Source organism: Malus domestica, chromosome 04 (assembly GCF_042453785.1).
Source record: "Malus domestica chromosome 04, GDT2T_hap1".
NCBI classification, from domain to species: domain Eukaryota; kingdom Viridiplantae; phylum Streptophyta; class Magnoliopsida; order Rosales; family Rosaceae; genus Malus; species Malus domestica.
In genome coordinates, this window is record NC_091664.1 from 12,922,766 (window position 1) to 12,932,782 (window position 10,017).

Genomic DNA, 10,017 nt, shown 5'->3' on the forward strand with positions numbered 1-10,017 from the left:
ATGACGATGCACTTGAAACGGTCATTACACGAGGAATGCAACTCAACAACAAAGGAGCAGCACCTATGCTAACCCACAGCACACTTGAGGAATTCCATGCCGTGCCCCCTTGTGAGGAATTTATTGAGATGGTTGCTGCCCTTGAATCATTGCCAAAGCATGATGGTAAGCCTTCTAACTTTTAGTCAATTCCCATTTCGACTAATAAAATGCTTCCTTCAGTAATTCAGGCACCTACCCTTGAATTAAAACCATTACCAAGCCATTTGAAGTACGTTTTCTTGGGGGAACAAGAGACCCTACCTGTCATTGTGTCTTCCTCCCTCACGGCCCAAGAAGAAGAGAAACTAGTGTGTGTTTTGAAGGAATTCAAATTTGCCATAGGTTGGACCTTGGCCGACATCAAGGGGATAAGCTCTACCACTTGCATGCATCACATATTTCTTGAGGAGCGGGCCAAACCAACTAGAGAGGTTCAACGCCGTCTTAACCCTCCAATGATGGAAGTTGTGAAAAAGGAGATTATCAAGTTGCTTGATTGTGGATTGATCTATCCAATCTCGGATAGCCATTGGGTCTCACCAATTCAAGTCATTCCAAAGAAATCTGGAATCACGGTAATGAAGAATGAAGAGAACGAACTTGTGCCCACCCGTATCCTAACCGGTTGGAGAGTTTGCATCGATTATAGGAAGCTCAATGCCACAACAAGAAAGGATCATTTTCCATTGCCATTCATTGATCAAATGCTTGAAAGATTAACGGGTCATTCATTTTATTGTTTTCTTGATCGATATTTTGGTTATAATCAAATTGTCATAGCCTCGGACGATAAAAAAAAAACCACTTTCACATGTCCCTTTGGAACATTTGCTTATCATCGTATGCCATTTGGTTTATGCAATGCACCTGCCACCTTCCAAAGATGCATGATCAACATATTTTCTGATTATGTTGAGAAAATTATTGAAGTTTTTATGGATGATTTCAGCGTTTTTGGTGATTCATTTGATGGTTGCTTACATAATCTTAGTTTGATCTTAAAACGTTGCATTGAAACTAACCTTGTTCTCAATTGGGAAAAATGTCATTTCATGGTTAAACAAGGTGTAGTTTTGGGCCATATAGTTTCTGAACGTGGAATTGAGATAGATAAATCCAAAGTAGATCTTGTACATCACTTACCCTCTCCAACTTCGGTTAGAGAGGTTTGTTCTTTCCTTGGGCATGCAGGTTTCTATACAAGATTTATCAAGGATTTTTCAAAGCTTGCACAACCTCTTTGTCGTCTACTCCAAAAGGATGCATCATTTGACTTCAACGAGGCGTGTGAGGAAGCATTCAAACATCTCAAAACCTTGCTCACTTCGGCACCCATCATCACTCCACCAGATTGGAGCATTCCCTTTGAGCTCATGTGTGATGCATCAGATTATGCAATTGGGGCTGTTTTGGGACAAAGGAAAAATAAGCAGCTACATGTTATTTATTATGCTTCTCGTACCTTAAATGATGCTCAATTAAACTATTCCACAACTGAAAAAGAGCTCTTGGCTGTTGTCTTTGCATTAGATAAGTTTAGATTTTATTTAATTGGCACTAAAGTCATTGTTTTTACTGATTATGCAGCCTTGAAGTACTTGTTCACAAAAAAAGTGAAGGAAATTTTGTGAAAACATGTTCATTTGAGCAACATCTATGGCATGCAATTAACATTTAAAGGCAGAATCATGCTTGTATGCACTCAAAAACAAAACATTACCCATGAAATTCAAAGCCTAGTAGAAAGGTGAACCAAGACTCAACTCAAGAACAAAGTGAGTTGAGATATTTGATACCTTTGTTGATTCCTCTTTGCATAAGCAAAGGCTAATCACCCAAGGAGAGGGCCTTCATTCCTTGCTTCATAGTTCCATCGATTTCTTGGAGGAGGATGGTAGAAAGGATTCTCCAAGTTCCCAACATTGAGAACCTCTAATTTTTCTACACCAAGGAAAGACTTGAAGAAGAGATGAGTGACCTTGGAGGATGAGAGATTGCTAGCTAATCTCCTCCAAGGGGGCCGGCGTCTTAGAGAGAAAGGGAGAGACATTGTGTTCTCATATTTTCTCTAAAAGAAACCCTAAGGATGAAATGGCTATAAAGTTGCCTTTATACCACCTCACAATCGAGTGGCAAACTTGCAATTAAAGCAAGTTCACTACCCTCCTCTATTTGACCGGCCTTAAGGGTTTATTGGGCTTTCAAGCTCTTTGTTTATTCAAGTTATCATACAAGTTGAATTAATGGGCTTGACATTCAAATCCCATTGGGCCTTGCAGGCCAAAACTAACCCGAGGTCTTTAACGAACTTTATTCAATTGATTAATTAACATATCAATTAATCCTTGCCATAAATAATTAAACCATTTAATTATCTTTACTCATCTCAGTTGTTTCTTCAATCTCTACCTTACACAGTGTACGATCCATTAGGTTCCTTTTAGCGAGGCAGTGGGCGATCGGAACTCTTTCAAATCGATTGTGAATTGAAACTTACTTTCAATTCTCCCTTTAGTGATTATACACGTTTAGGGCTTCCACAAACCATGAGTGACACCTAGCAGTATGTCATGGTTACCCAAGCTAATCAGAAGAGGTGGAGAACCTATTCAGTTTAGGATTACAATGCCATACGGTCTTTCTCTAATACAATACTCTTGACCACATTGTTTGGTTTAATAGTTTAATCATGTCTACTATCCAATGTGATTCATTTACTTATATGATTACCTTGAATGTGATTTGGAACGACTTCCTAAATCTCATTCATACTCTGGCCAGAGATTCTTAATCATATCATAGAGTATTCTCCCTCAAAAGGTTTGAAGGTTAGAGATCCCTTGTTGCGCATTCACTTGCCTCCATGGCTAAGTGACTTAACCCCAACTATGCCGTGGACACCTTCTGACAAAGTGACTTTGACATAGTCAAAGATCAAGGACCTAACCACAAGACAACTATGATGCCTCAGGTCAAAAGACTACTTTGCATTATCCCAACCATGAGTTCTCATATGACATGAGTATGAGAACTCCTCGTTGATCGTGTTCAGTGGACTTATTCTCTATTGAGCACCTACATGCTTGTCTTGGTGTCAATCACAACAATGACGCAAGATCAGTCACTCTCTCTGAGAGAAGACACAGCACGTACTGATCTTAACGGACTGTCAATGCCCAATTAGTAATCCTATGATCAAGAACGTTTAGGATATGTATACGAAAGAGAATGGTCTCATGAATCTAACTTCTTTAAATTACATTCTCCTAATTACATATTCCTTGGACTTATCGTTTAAGCATATAACATTTATATGAGACGGCTTAAAACAATAATCTTTGCCCTTGATATTAAACTAGATTAGTTTAACATGTGAAATGTCCGTAAAGTATCATCATATGATTGGTTTTAGGGCACATTTCCAACAATCTCCCACTTGCACTAGAGCCAATCAGCTTGGTCATCAATGATGATACCTCTTCTGTAGTCATTTCAAAAATGGCTGAGTAGTAGGCCTAGGCAATGGATATCTATATGTTATCCATAAAAGCAACCTTGAGAATAACGACGTCACCATTATACATGATTCTCAATCATGTGGTTCAGTCTCAAATTTGAGTTCGGATCTTGATGAGACCGTGATTCCCTGGCTTGAGCTATCGCCCCATTAGTGTCGTAGTGTCGGTACACTGGAGACACTTTCTGGTTGGAACCGAATAGAGAGTTCATAAATGAACTTTCCCATCCAAACAACATTGTTGTAAGCTTCTATATGGCAATATATTTTGCATTCATAATGGAACACACTAAAGTCATTACTTTTAATGTTTCCATCCAAATATCTCTTTAGTCATAATAAAGAGATATCTGATTATCTCTTCCTTCATAATGAAGAAACATCCAATAATGGATTAGATTCATAATCTAATACATTTACGCCTCCATTACGTTACTCTAATTCTTCCTCATTCTTGAGGAATCCATCCTTTATTATTTCTCAAATACTTAAGGATTCACTTGACAGTTGCCATGGTTCTGATCCTGGGCTTGCATTGATATCGTCTTGTACCGATCTTGGTACAACTCATATCAACGTTTTTCATACAATATGAAATACGTAAATCACCTTTCTGCGTATGCATAAAGGATTCTATTTACGCATTATTTCTTTGGGAATCAAAGGGTACGTTCCCTTTGAGAAGAGCTACCTCCTAGTCTCACTAGAGTTGTTCTTCTGATTGAAGTTTATCATCATATGAGAAACTTCCTAGCATCTTTTGTCTATTATTAGGGATTGATATAATCCAATTATATCTTGAAATCTATCATTGTAGATTTCCATCCCATGTATATAGACTATGTCTCCCATATCCATTCTATCTTTATAGAATGTTTAAAGTCATAACTTTAACGAAGAAGTATTCTTTTCATTTCCAAAATTAATATATCATATATGTGTCTATATATATATATATATATATTCAAATTTAGGAACATGATTAACTCCCACTAATCTTTTGTAAACCTAGTAAACAAAAGATTCATTTACATCTTTATGAGATATCAAACGATTTGATCTTTTCTCTCATAAGACGCTTATAGCTCCCACTAGCTTGCTAAGATTCATGATGGATGCATCTCTACAACTTACATGTCTTGTGATTCATAGTTTTAGACATATATTATCAAGACTATCTTAATAATTGTTTCGGAAACCCATATTATGTCCAAACATTGAATCACCATTTAGTTGTAGCTAGCAATCTTCGAATTAATTGAAACCAAGACTACGTTAAAGATGGTTTCTTCAAAGTCAACCAATCTCTTTGATTGTAGTCACCTTAAGCTACCAATTAGCTATAAAGGTTTCATTATTTCGGGTCAAATGGTACTTTACCATTTCCTTGAGTATATGTCGTATATACACTCAATGTAGTCATAAGGATTTTCATTCTTATTTTTTTTGAATTAAGAGGTGTAACTCTATGACATAATCATAAAGTTCAAACCATTCAACTGAGACAGTTTATAATCCTTCTCGACTACCTTGGAGCTTGTGGTATAGGAACTAGGTTGTTATATTTGTTGATCACTATCTTGTCTCTCAAAGAACCCATTCTTTGAGTTCTGTCCCTCGTTCATTTGCTCTATCTTAGGCAAATCCTAGTGTAGGATTACAATGAACTACCCAACAAACAACATTTGTTAGTTGGTTTATAGAAGTGATATCCAAATGTTAATTTAAGGATACCCACAAGATAATTCTTTAAACAAATATTGCTTATTAGCACACAACCCCAAATCTTAACATGATTAAGATTTGTCTTTCTTTCCAACTACATCCTATGGAGTCATGAAAATTTTGGAAGATCTTCTAATTGATAATCATATTGTCTTAGAAGTGTATATCTTATATATGGGTAATTGATAACATCCAATGAACTAAATCTTATTTGAGTTCGTTCTTCTCTTAATGGAGAAATCCATTATCTTATGATGCTTCTTTCCTTGATATCTTTCAAGGAAACTGTTCTAAAGTGTTACCTTTCCTTGGATCAAATCTAAGGAGGTAAATACTTTAGACATCTTACTCATCAACTTACATTTCTTGAATTCTTTGAAACCTTTTGCAAAGTATTCGGGCTTGTGTTTATTCAAAATAAATGATAGTCCAACCGAGAGCGATCTTCGGTGAATGTCATACAACATGAGTAGTATTATGTTGTGGACAAGTGCCACCAACATCTAAGTGAATTAACCTCAACAACTTTGTGATTCTTTCTTCCTTTCCAAAAGAATAAAGATTCAAACATTTTGCCACTATACAATTTTAACAAGAAGGCATTGGATCCGGATCTAACGATCCAAAGCATCCATCTATGACCAACTCGTAATTTATGTTTTAGAGGTATCACAACTCAGTTGGGATTAGTCACTACCTTGCAACCCTTTGGGTTTTAAGCATCATTATATTCTAAACAGTTAACACTACCATATCATCTCTACTATATTGATAATCAATTAGATTACAATAATCTAATCATTCATTAATAAAGAACAATGTTTTGTCAAACAAAACATTCATCCATCTCTCATAGTGACGGAATTAAGTTCCTTAAAATTGGAATGTAAAGACAATATTTGGTTTTTCCATTTTCTATGGTAGTTCATATGAGGAAGTAAGTACGATCTGCTTTCGCAGAGATCTACATTTGATTTACGTTCCGAATGTGAAGTACTTTCTCTTCTTTCATTAATCTTCTACTTCTTATTAGCCACACTTTTACAACGATTGTAAAACATAGTTGCTAATACGGAATCAAGCATTCAAGTAGAAGAACCAACTATTTTGAACTTTTCAAGAACAATTTACAACACCTTCGAAATGTGTGTTCTTGACACTTGCAAGACATTTCTTGCAAATACCCCTTCCAATGTCCATCCTTTCATAAAGAAAGTTTGTTCCCATGGAGTTATTTCGCCTTCTTCTTTTGACTTCTCCTTTGACTACAATAGTCATGGTCCCTAAACTCTCACTATCTCTTTTGAAACTTATTTCAATTGTGTTATACACATCAAACGATTTGAAGAGCGTGTGGTTATTGTTCACTATATAGTTTACAATAAACTTAGTGAACCATTTGGATAGGGATACAAAGGTGAAGTCTTTGCCTAGTTTCTGTCTCTAGAAGTGGTTTAACACTTCAACACTCAATGATTCAAAATCATCATAAGTCCATGTTGATGGACTATTTTTGTCAACCAACCATTATGTTCTAAACATAATTACAAACTTTCAAGAGTTGTTCAAGGCAACTCTCATTTCTTCATACAACAATTTGTAAGTGAAGAATCATGGCACACAAAGTGTCCATGTCCTTGTGCTTACTTCTTAAGTTCCTTGTTCATGTAACAAAGAAACAAGCACTAATGTTTGCGTTAGCTAAGGGTTGTTCAAAGCAACTCTTATTTCTTCGTACAACAATTTGTAATTGAAGAATTATGACATTAAAAGTGTTGTCCTCTTTATGATAGACTTATCTAACATGTTCTTCCAATGATACATTATCAATAGGAAGATTGCAGGGATGAGACTACTTAGGTACATATACAAGCCAATATAGACAATCTATGGGATTGTAGTACCAAGTCCAGAAACTAAAGCTTTCGGCTTTTTCTTTGTCAAGTTTATGATAGCGTTTGCAAATATGTTGGTAAATAAATACATAACGATTATAAATTGATTGATTTTAAGCCATTTGATTCGGGTGTTTAAATCAAATAGCATCACCCACTATTTTTGGCAAATTCCATATCCCTCATCGAAATTTGAGAGTTTTGGAGGAAACTCTTAGTAGGGTATGGGAGACTCATCATTACCAAGCCCACCTCACAATGATATGATGTTGGCTAGGATCAATAATAATGAGAGAGTATGCTTACTCATTTGCATCTCTTGCAAGTACCCATCTTATTTGGCCTCTAGAGAATGAACCCTCACAATGATATGATGTTGGCTCCATTGCACTTAGTTAAGTCATTCCCACCATGCAAGTTCGAGTAGGGGTTTAAGAACAACCTCACAATGATATGATGTTGGTCATTCTCGTTGCCTACCTTCACAACATCATGTATACATGTAGAACTCCTCCTGAGTGTAAGCACGCACTTTGTACTCCCCCATGATAGGGTGAAGTCGGTGTACGAGTCACAAACGATCGGAGCCTACCACGGTGGAAGGCCATGAAAGAGTGTTCAAAGCACTCTCACGCTTATCAACTTAATAATGGTTTGGTTGAGGGTTTTAGGTCTCATCACATATAAGCATGCATTTTAATCTTATTAAAACAATTTGGTCCTATTACAACTATTAGTCCATGTGATTGATTTAGTTGTATATAATACTCCCACTATGCTTGTAAAACGGTTTTTAAAGCAAGAGTATATGGTACTACTAACATAAGGTTTGCATTCATTGATGGACTATATAGTTGCCTTAGGGCCTTAGGATGACTATGAACCTTTGATTAGATCCAACACGAGCCTAGTGTTGAATCTCAGTCTAGGGATGGTGATTGATTTTAGTTACGCGTTTAATCATATTAAGGCGTGTTTTTCCTATTGGGCTTTGGACCCAACTACTCCAATTTCATGCATATCAAATAAAACAAGAAATGAGTACTTCAAAGTAAAGAAGAGCTTATGCTCTTTTACAACATTTGATCAAAACAAATTACTTTAAAGTAAAGAAGAGCTTATGCTCTTTTACAACATTTGATCATATCAAATTACAACCAAAATCTAATCTACACATTCCCATGGTTCAAACAAATTTGAGATGGCCTTTCACATAGCTCAATTATCGTAGGCTTAGGTTCATAATCACCCTTTCTTTAATTAATTAACGCTTTAACTAATTAAACTTGAATGCAACATTTTCATTTGGTTTTTGTTTCCATAGAATTGATTTAAATGGAGCTAAATGAAATGAAAATCCAATTCTCATTTAAAGATACAAAACTATTTTGTTCTCAACTAATTTGGGCCAAATGCAATAACCACAACTTTTTGGGCTATGTTGCAAAATACAAACTTTCGAGGTCACTTTGTAAGAACACGAAAGTCCACTACTTCATGTAATTACAACTAGAACCCAAAAATTTCATCAAATACAAAAACTTCATTAAAGGAGCAAAACAATTTGTCCTTTAGTGTTTTTGGGCCTTTACGTAAAAACGTAAACTTTCGGGTCAAAGTACAAATACACAAAAGTATCAAAACTTTATGTAATTGCATAAAGCCCCAAAAGTACCCTATTTTAATAGGGTGGCCGGTTGGTGAGAGTGAAAAAGGAGGGCGGAAAAGGTTTTGGTGAAAAATTCAAAATTTGAAAGTGTTTTGTGAAAGTGGATAGGTAGGTGAGGAAAAGTTGATTGGGATGGGTTGTAAAAAAAATGTTTTGTCAAACAATAAGGGCATAAATCATCCATCACCAATCAATAATAAACCAAAACTCTATTCAAAGCAACAAACATATTGAATCAAAACACCAAAACTTTTTGTTCTTGGTAAGAACATCAAGAACATTGAAGAACACACATGAAAACTTATAAGAGCTCCATGAATGTTTTCACACAATAAAATTCAAAATTTCATTACTCAAAAGGGGGTTAACATCCTAGGGTACTTAGGGGTTCCAAAAGTCACCTTAAAACACTTTTAATAAGTTAAACAAGAACCCAAAAAACCACCCTTTGGATTTGGCCGAATTTCCCCAAAAACATGGCACCAAATTTTAGCTCCAAAATTCATGCTCATATGAACTACATCTACAACATTTGAGATGGCAAATTTTCTAACAAAATTTACATTCAAAGAAGCAAGAATAAAGCTTGTAACAATTACAACATTCAAATCAAAGACTATGAAAATACAAAACCCAAAAGGATTCACCAACTACTAGACCTAGGCTCTTGATACAACTTGAAGGAAATTTTGTTAAAAACATGTTCATTTGAGCAACATCTATGGCATGCAATTAACATTTAAAGGCAGAATCATGCTTGTATGCCCTCAAAAACAAAACATTACCCATGAAATTCAAAGCCTAGTAGAAAGGTGAACCAAGACTCAACTCAAGAACAAAGTGAGTTGAGATATTTGATACCTTTGTTGATTCCTCTTTGCATAAGCAAAGGCTAATCACCCAAGGAGAGGGCCTTCATTCCTTGCTTCTTAGTTCCATCGATTTCTTGGAGGAGGATGGTAGAAAGGATTCTCCAAGTTCCCAAAATTGAGAACCTCTAAGTTTTCCACACCAAGGAAGGAGTTGAAGAAGAGATAAGTGACCTTGGGGGATGAAAGATTGCTAGCTAATCTCCTCCAAGGGGACCGGCCTCTTAGAGAGAAAGGGAGAGACATTGTGTTCTCATCTTTTCTCTAAAAGAAACCCTAAGGATGAAATGGCTATAAAGT